Here is a 6000-nt window from a genome sequence, read left to right as displayed (position 1 = left end):
TAATGTACCTTACCATCAAAGCCGAAGGTTTGATGCAGTCCCATGACAGAGGTAATGCAATGCAAAAAAAAAAAAAAAGGGGGGAGACCAGAACTCTAAGACTGTCACAAGGGGACACACAGGTAATGGTAGAAAGTACTGAACTACAGTGCACCTCCCCCATTTACTGTACTTCTTGCTACTCTCTGGCATCATTGCTCTCTACTTGAAACTTTCCCATCTATGCTGGGTTACCTGTTAATGTGGAAAATCTTTGCTCTACTTGTACTAGTAGTAGGGCGAACCGTCAGTGTCATACACCACACGGCGGGACTTTCAATTGAACCGCACAGTTCATTGTTTGGCCAGAGTAAAGTGAATGAGGATAGTCTGCTGATATATTTCATGACAACGGGGTTGAGTTGCTTGCTATTTTGTGGACATCACTTATATTCAATGCTTTGGGATTGAACTACAATGCACCTCCCCCACTTCCTATATGTTTATCACTTGGAACCTGCCCATTTATATTGGGTTACCTGTCAGTGTGGAATTTCCCTTGCTCTATTTGCATCAGCACTAGGGTAAACCGTCAGTGCCACAACAGCTGCTGCCTCTAATCTGCGATTTCCTTACAAGATACACAACCTTCAGCATATTTTATTCAGTGGTTATATCTGAGACTGAACAGACATCTTTATGCAATTTGAATAATCATGTGAATGCAGAGGGCAAAGCATGTGTGCTTTTCCAATCCTGGTCTTTTTATTTATAACAACGTTGTTTATTTTAAATCTGTGAGGTAGTGGTCATATTTTCTTGTATTATTGGTGTTATTTAATTTTTTCAATAAAGCCTTTCTACCATCACCTGTGTGTCCCCTTGTGACAGTCTTAGAGTTCTAGTCTCCCCCCTTTTTTTGCATTCCATGATCTCTGTCACGGGACTGCATCAAACCTTCGGTTTTGATAAGGTACATTAAGGCGATAGGAGTACAATGGTTACCATGTAATCTTGATCCAGTGAAAACCCCCCTGTTTCTTACAATACAAGAAAGAACTGCTTGCTTTGGAAACCACAGCTTGGCATTGCATGCTATTATTAAGCTTATGATCTACCAGAACACCCAGATCCTTCTCCACTATGGATTCCCCCAGTTCTACTCCACCTAGTTTGTATGATGCATGCATATTCTTAGCCCCCAAGTGCATAAGTTTACATTTATCAACATTAAACCTAATTTGCCACATAGTTGCCCAATGAAACAGTGCATTGAGGTCAGCTTGTAAGTTGGAGACATCCTATAAAGAAGTTATTCCACTGCAAAGCTTGGTGTCATCTGCAAAGACTGAAATGGTACTTCTAATCCCAGACCCTATATCATTTATAAAGATATTAAAAAGTAAGGATCCCAACACTGAACCTTGGGGTATACCACTGATAACCTTAGACCATTCAGAGTAAGAATCATTAACCACTACTCTCTGAATTCTATCTTTTAGCCAATTTTCTATCCATTTGCAAACTGATCTTTCCAAGCCTGTAGACTAAACCTTACACATTAGCCATGTGTGGGGAACTGTGTCAAACGCTTTTGCAAAATCCAAGTATACTACCTCCAGAGCCACCCCTCTGTCCAAGGTTTTACTAAAGCTCTGTACACACGCACAGATTGTTGGCCGACCGATTGGCCGTCTTTTTTCCAGTGTTGTTTGAAATGTGCTCTAGACTTGCACTGGACTTTTGTTGGCCAACAAAAACCAACTTCAGAAGTGATGTCATGTGATGGTTGACTTTCCCTGTGTTTTTTCTTCTCTGAGCATGCCCAGTCTTGCTCATCTGATTCTTGTCTGCCGAAACCTGTACTGACTGAGGAACAATCAGCCGTTCTGTTGTTGGCCAACAAAAATTTTATAGCATGCACACCAGATTTTTTTCGGCCGAAAAGTCGCAGTTGGTTGTCGGAAGCATCATACTAACAAGCCTACAATCGGCCGACAATTTACGGCCAACAATCTGTGCGTGTGTACAGGGCTTTACCTCCTCATAAAAAGAAATCAGGTTTGTTTGACAATTTCTGTCTTTCATGAATCCATGCTCTCTGTTGCTTAAAATATTTTTTACAGCAAGAACCCATCTATGTGGTCTTTTATTAAACTCTCCAATATCTTCCCGATTATAGAAGTTAAACTAACAGGTCTATAGTTACTTGGCAAATACTTTGATCGCGTTTTAAATATAAGCACCACATTGGCCCTACTCCAATCCAGTGTTACTATTCCAGTCCTTAACGAGTCCCTAAAAATTAGAACCAAAGGCTTTGAAATTACAGCCCTCAATTCTTTTAGGATGCGTGAGTGGATGCCATCTGGTCCAGGCGCTTTATCCACCCTTATTCTGTCTAAATATTTCTGGACCATATCACTTTTGAGCCATTGTGGATCACTTGGGGCTGTGTCAATACGATCCTCATTATGGTCATGAGCTCCCCCATGCTCCTTTGCATACACAGAGCTGAAGAAAGTATTTAATAAATTTGCCTTCTCTTTGTCCCCAGTCACCCACTCCTGATAATTTTTTTGTAAAGGGCCTACATGCTCAGCCCTAACCTTTTCACTATTAATATATTTGAAGATATTTTGGGGTTTGTCCTATCTTTTGCAATCTGTTGTTCATTTTGAATTTTTGCTTCCTTGATTTCCTTTTTACATATTCTGTTATATTCTTTGCAACAATTAAATAATGATAGTGTTCCTTCATTTTTATATTTTTTAAAAGCTCTTTTCTTTTTATTTATAGCTTTTTTTAACTTTGACCGTGAGCCACATAAGTTTAAAAGGCTAAAAAGAAAACCTATTACCCATGGGAATACACTTTGCAGTGAGTTTGCATCAAGTATTTTTGAAAATTTCCCATTTCTGTTCTGTGCTCATTGATGCCAATATTCCCTCCCAGTCTAAATCCTGGAGAGCAGCCCTCATCCTTGGAAAATGTGCTCTCTTAAAGTTAAGTGTTTTTGTATTTCCTGTATGCGTTTTTTGCTTACAGCTAACATTAAATGAAATCATATTATGGTCACTGCTACCCAGATGTTCTTTTATATGGACATTATTAATAAGCTCTGCATGGTTTGAGATTACCAGGTCCAACAGAGCATCATTTCTAGTGGGGGCCTCACTAAACTGCACCATAAAATTGTCTTGTAATAGGTTTATACATTTTTGCCCTTTAACTGTTCCAGCAGTGCCATTACTCCAGTCAATGTCTGAGTCATTAAAATCCCCCATTATTATCACTGTCCCAGCCCTTTCTAGCTGTGCCAGGAGCCGAGTCTCCACCTCCTCATTAATACTGGGAGGTCTATAACAAATTCCAATGATAATCTTTGTATTACGCACACCCATGTACATTTCAACCCATACTGCTTCAGATTTAGCACACTCTCCATCAACTAGGTCCTCTTTCACACTCACTTTGAGATAACTTCTAACATCAAGACAGACACCGCCACCCATCCATTTTACCCTGTCTTTCCGAAAGAGAGCATAGCCAGGAATATTAATAGCCCAGTCATGTGAAGAATGAACCCAAGATTCAGCAATACCAATTAAATCATAGTTCGCCTCATGCACCAGAGCTTCCAACTCACCTATTTTGCTTGGCAGACTTCTGGCCATTGTTTATAACATGGGAACCTTCTTAACCTCTGCCATAACTCTCCCCCCATCTTTCCCCATTCCACCCACCAATAGGGGCTGCCCCCTATGTGCCCCATTATAATCTAATTCACCCTCCCCCCTCAATCCTAGTTTAAAAACTCCTCCAGCCTTCCCATAAACCTCTCCCCTAGCACAAAAGACCCCCTTCCATTTAGGTGCAAACCATCTTTAGCATATAGGTTGTACCCAAATAAAACGTGAGCCCAGTGCTCTAAAAACCCAAATCCCTCCTTACATCAGGTCTTTAGCCATGCATTCAGCTCTTTAAACTCCCCGTCTTTCCTGTGTTGCGCATGGCATAGGCAATATTTCAGAGAATATCACCTTGGAGGTCCTTCCTTTCAACTTGCAGCCTAGTTCATTAAATTGGTTCTTAAGGAGCCTCCACTTTCCATATATTCTGTCATTGGTTCCAATGTGGACCAAGACAGCTGGGTCATGCCCAGCCCCTTCCAGGAATTTATCAACCTGGTCCATCACATGCCAAACCCTGGCACCATGGAGACAGCAAACCATTTAGTTGAGGTGATCCTGGCGACAAATTATTCTATCAGTCCTTCTGATTATAGAATCCCCAATTAACACCAACTGTCTAGGCCTACCTACAGTCCCCTCACCACCTCTATTAGACGGACTGCTCTCCCGGCTGTTAGGGATAGCAGTGACATCTAAGGCTGCAACCTCTGAGCTTGCCATCCCCAAATCTTCACCCAACATTGTAAATCTGTTAGGGTGCTCAAACCCAGGGCTGACCTTTCTTTTCTGTGGGCCCCTACCACTTCCTCTGATTGTATTAACCCATCTTCCTACCTGATAAACCTGACTTACCCCTCCACCCTCCCCATTAACCCCAGCGAGCAGAGAACCCCTTTCAAGGTTGTCAGTTCTGCCCAGTGTTGCAATTTGCTCCTCCAGATTTCTAATGTGAGCTTCCAGAAGGGCAACCCGCTCACATCTGTCGCAGCAGTATCCATCCTGGAGCGGTTGCTCCGTTATTGTATACATGCGGCACACTGTGCACTGCACAAAAACTTCAATCTTGCTAGCACACAGTTTCCTGATTACAACAATACAACTAATAGAACATTTCAGATGTTACTTACTGGTCAGAAGACTCCTGTTATAATCTCCTGTTTTCAACTTTGGTTTTTAACTTGCCACTTAGTCAAGGTCCACTTGGTCAGAGATCCAGCAAGCAAAAAGATGGCAAGCTCAGAAAGGAGTCCTGCAGAAATTTAAATAGCACTTGAAGCACCTGTGACCAATAAACCACTCCCCTTAATTAGTAGTCTGAAGGAAAGAAAGAAAGGAAGGAAAAAAAAAGGCTATTTAAAAAGTGACAGAAAAATAAGAGTTAAAAAAAAAAGGAACCCCCCCAAAAAAAAAAAGCAAGGAAAGAGCTGCTTAAAATGCAAGCAACAGTAACCAGCAGTCAAAAGAAAAACTGTTTATGACTCTCCACTCAAATTTCCCACTCTTCAGCCTCCAAACAGCAAATCTGGCAAGCAGTAAAAGGTAGAGATATACTGTCCCATGAACTCACCATCAACCCACTTAGAGGGAGATAGAAGCACCAAACACAGCCTGCTGCATGCTGATCAAAAAGGAAGAGGAAATGTCTGAGCTGTCTTTAGAGGCCCCCTGCTGAGCACCGCTCCATTCTGGCTTCAAGAAAATGGTCTAAAGTATAGGAGTCACCAAAAACATGGCCGCTCAATCCCATGTATGCGGCCCCCTGAAAATGGCAGTGCCATGCAACGAGGCGCATTATTTCCAGGACCCACAGGGACCCCGGAGGTACTGTAAGTAGCAAGGGGGGCCTATACAGGGACCCCCCCCCAGGAAAAATATCACATGAAAAAAGCGAGTGAGCCACAGTCAGCTTGGAGCCTCCCCCCCCCCCCCTCCAGCCACAGCTCACCCACACCAGAGAAATATTCAACAGTTTAGAGCCGTAACATTGCCCGCTCATTCCAGAATGGGAGCAGGGTGGGGGTTCTAGTGCAGGGGTAACACCGCTAGGGAGGGGTTTGTGTCTGGGTAGGAAAGACCTATGGGGGGGCCTACTGACCCGGGAAGGGGCCCGCGTCCACCCCAAATTTTGCCCAAGGGAGAGGAGGGACACTACTCACCACACCTTTGGAACCAGATGGGCACCACTCCGGACAGATCACCTCTAGATCTTGGAACGGGGGGTGCTGCGGGCCAGAAGTACCCTGTGACTCAGGCTGCGACCAGGTCGTGTGCATCCTCACGAGGTGTTTCACTCACAGGCCAGCTGTCATGGTCTTACCTTCTTGCT

This window comes from Pelophylax lessonae (assembly GCF_965119305.1).
Source record: "Pelophylax lessonae genome assembly, chromosome: 1".
NCBI classification, from domain to species: domain Eukaryota; kingdom Metazoa; phylum Chordata; class Amphibia; order Anura; family Ranidae; genus Pelophylax; species Pelophylax lessonae.
The sequence above is the reverse complement of the archived record's forward strand: the minus strand, read 5'-3'. Positions refer to the sequence as shown.